This window comes from Musca autumnalis, unplaced genomic scaffold (genome assembly GCF_047663935.1).
Source record: "Musca autumnalis isolate F117 unplaced genomic scaffold, ASM4766393v1 scaffold_4, whole genome shotgun sequence".
NCBI lineage: Eukaryota > Metazoa > Arthropoda > Insecta > Diptera > Muscidae > Musca > Musca autumnalis.
Window position 1 is genome coordinate 177861535 of NW_027411977.1, and position 3519 is coordinate 177865053.

A 3519-nucleotide genomic window follows, 5' to 3' on the forward strand; every position below is an offset into this window, starting at 1 on the left:
GTTCAGAAACTTAAGCAAATATAAGTTTTAATTTGAAATCTTCAAATATACAAATCTTCAAATATACAAACATTTTTATGAGAAAAAAAAAATATAATAACTAGTTACAGTAGCTTAAAAAATTTTGTTCGACCAAACCATTTCGGGGGGGCCCGGGCCCCCCGTGCCCCCCCCCCCTGCGTACGTCCCTGGCCTCCATCATAGAACCTAAAGAATACTAATTAAAAATAAGATATATAATGAAAATAAAAGAAAAATTGGAAATAATTATATCGTGATTTTTAATGCATTACACTGGTAACCTTGATGTCAAAAACAATTGTTTGTTGAAAACCTGGCTAAGCCGTTGAAACTTTGTTGCTTATTCTCTTTTCTGATATGTGTTGATCACGTGTGCTGCAAAATATGAGTATGCGTATCTGATGCTCTTTTATTTTAGCAACAACAATAAATAGCATCAGCATCGCTGGCAATAGTTTTGTGAAATTTGTTGCTACATGTTGCCGTTGTTCATTGTTGCTAAACATATTTCGAAGAAATTTTAGCAGGCAAAGCTGCAAAAATTCGTTGCTCTTGCTTATATGGCGTTAGCATTTTAAACCCTGGTCCGGTCACAAAAGCGCTGGTTTGAATCTATGTGCTTCTAAAAAAAATAGTTTTCATTTCAAATTTTCATAGAACAAGAATCCGGCCCCTGGAATAAAAATAAGTCAATAGGTACCAAATCAAAATGATTGAACGGAAATGTTCCCAAGGTAATTCCATCTTATATGTCATGCCCAATTTTGCAATGGAAATATCAAATGGGAACTCGTAGTGTTGCCTAGTCCAGAAACTTGTTTGTACATATAAGAGAAAAATGTTTTTTGGTGGGTTGGTTGGTTTGTTACAGCATCTCCTGAAATTTGTATTAAATATTGAAATGTGTTTGGATGCAAACATAAAATATGTTTGGGTCCAAACATATTATATGTTTGCAACAGTCCCTAACATTACATATGTTTGGATCCAAACATATTTTAGTTATAACATATATTTTTATGTTAGAACATATATATGTTTGCTGCAAAATATGTTAGAGAGGCCGTTTTTTCCTCCGTGTATCTTCCTTGGATAGAAAAAATTTTCTTCCAGAAATTTTTGTACAGTTTCGCTGTTTGATATAGAATTTTAGCCACATTATGACAGAAATGTCTGAAATTTAGTATAAATTCTTCTTTGGGGCTACAAAACTTTCTTTCTGTACAGATTCAGGTTCGGTTGTAGCCCCCATAGAACGGTACCTTCCGATTTTCAGTATTTTCAAGGTTTTAGCCACATTATCACACCGAATAAGCATAAATTTCGTACTAAATTTTTTTTTCGGAAATTTGATAGTATAGGTCCACGTTTTAATATAGTCCCACACTCAAAAAAAAAAAACAGCCTCTCTAACATATGTCCCAAACATATTTTGCAGCAAACATATATATGTTTGCAACAGTCCCAAACATAATATACATATGTTTGGGTCTGCAAACAAATATATGTTTGGGTGAAATCAAATATATGTTTGGGTGCAAAGATATTTATGTTTGGGTGCAAATATATATATGTGTGGGTGGAAAAAGTTTTATGTTTGGGTGCAAACATTTTATATGTTTGGGGTTGCAAAAAATACAAACCCAAAAGGCACAAAAAAAAACAAACACATGCACCAGTGAGCGCTTACTGAGAGCAAGGGAGCGTAAAATTCAATGTAAAACACTTTAAATTGTGTGCTCACTTGCTCTCAGTAAGAACTCACTGGCTATCTCTATAGTATACACACAAATCTTGTGGTTTTTATTGAAAGGCAAAAGAACAACAAACACATAGGTACATACAAAATTCCTAAGAAATACATAACACACTTTAATAAAATAAAAACTGATTGAAATAATTTGTAGTCACAGTTTTAAAAAGGAAAAATATATAGAAACGTAGTTGAACGCTTCTCCTTAGTTGTGAAATAAAACAAATTGTCCTCATAGTTGAAATCATCAGCGGGGAATCAGCATCTAGAATCAAATAATTATGTAATGTAATAAATATGGATATGCCATATTTCAAATATACATAAGTATGTATGTATGTAATTACCAATATTAAATGCGATTTCTTCCTTGTCCAATAAAATAATTCCATTCAACTTTCCGATTCAATTATAAAATGTATTGGGCATTTAATTTACTAAAAAGCACAATTTCTTTAAGAAAACACAAAACACTGATTTATTCACTCACTTTACCGTCTTGACTAAAACACTGAAGAAAGAAAAAAAATATAATTCATATCATTTCTTCTTTTCTTCTTCGCCTGCTAAGTTGGTTAACAACAACAAAACAAGAAACACACGAGTTTGACGCATACATGCCACCAAAGCCCCCTTCTTCGCTTCTACGTCTTCTATTATACAATACACACAACTCTTTATTATAAAACAGCATTCCACAGCCGCGAGAGCACTGTTATTACTCTCGTTGACAAACATCCTCTCTCCACCCATGAAAAAATGTTCTAACATAAAAAATATGTTTTACCCAAACATATCAAATTGAGATATGTTACAAAATGTTGCAAACATATATTTGTTTGGATCCAAACATAATATGTAATTTGTTTGCAACCGGTCCCAAACATATATTTGTTTGGACCCAAACATATTTCTAACATAAATTTTTCTGCGTGCATAGAACGGTACTGCCCGATGTGCGATATATTCAAGGTTTTAGCCTCGTTATCACACCTCATGGCTCAAAATTGGTATTTAGAAACCACCAAACTTTTCCCCAGAAGATTCACGTTTTGATATAGCCTCATTGAACGGTACCTCCCGATTTTCGGTATTTTCAGAGTTTTAGTCTCATTATCACACCGAATAAGCGTAATTTTCGGTAGTTTCCTTTGTGGCTACAAAATTTTTCCACAGAAATTTGTCAGTACACGTTTTCTTATAGCCTCCATAAAACGGTTTACGATTTTCGGTATTTGCAGGATTTTACCGCATTTCCTTCTTTGGGGAAGAGAAGTTTGAAGTTTGTGAAGTTTTTTAAAGGATTTTCCTAGTGAAACGGCTTGCATTGAAGCACCGAATATGATGAATGGTGAAGCACTAAATATTTGGTTGGAATTACAATATTTACAATAGGCACCGTATTTTGTTCAAACGTTGCCTATGCGTGGTTGCCTATTAGTGCATGTCAGCCGGACAGAGAGACAGTTACTAAACTACGGTAAGTGGGTATATCTCATGGCGTTATTCGTGCAATCAGACAAAATTGTCTAACTTGTAAATGGTTAATGGCACAACAAACACTCATTCATACTCAGTTGAACTTTCGTTTTGTATATCTGCTCAAATCCCTGAAAGTCTGGTTGTTGGCAAACATTTCAGTATGACGTCCGTCGTCTAGTACCCACGATACCCTTTATTTGTCTTATGTATATGATTTGGTTTGGGTTTTGTGGGTCCTCTTTTAGATAAATGTTGCTTTCTTT

At 33.8% G+C, this 3519-nt stretch overlaps 1 long non-coding RNA gene across 1 annotated transcript; it reads right to left on the bottom strand.

Moving 5' to 3' along the window:
- Positions 1-2143: 2143 nt before the first annotated feature.
- On the bottom strand, positions 2144-3215 carry LOC141403568 (uncharacterized). The gene is made up of 3 exons (XR_012412846.1): positions 3156-3215; positions 2265-2517; positions 2144-2211 (listed from the first exon to the last, which is right to left on the bottom strand). It is a non-coding gene; the product is annotated as an uncharacterized lncRNA (long non-coding RNA).
- Positions 3216-3519: the final 304 nt, after the last annotated feature.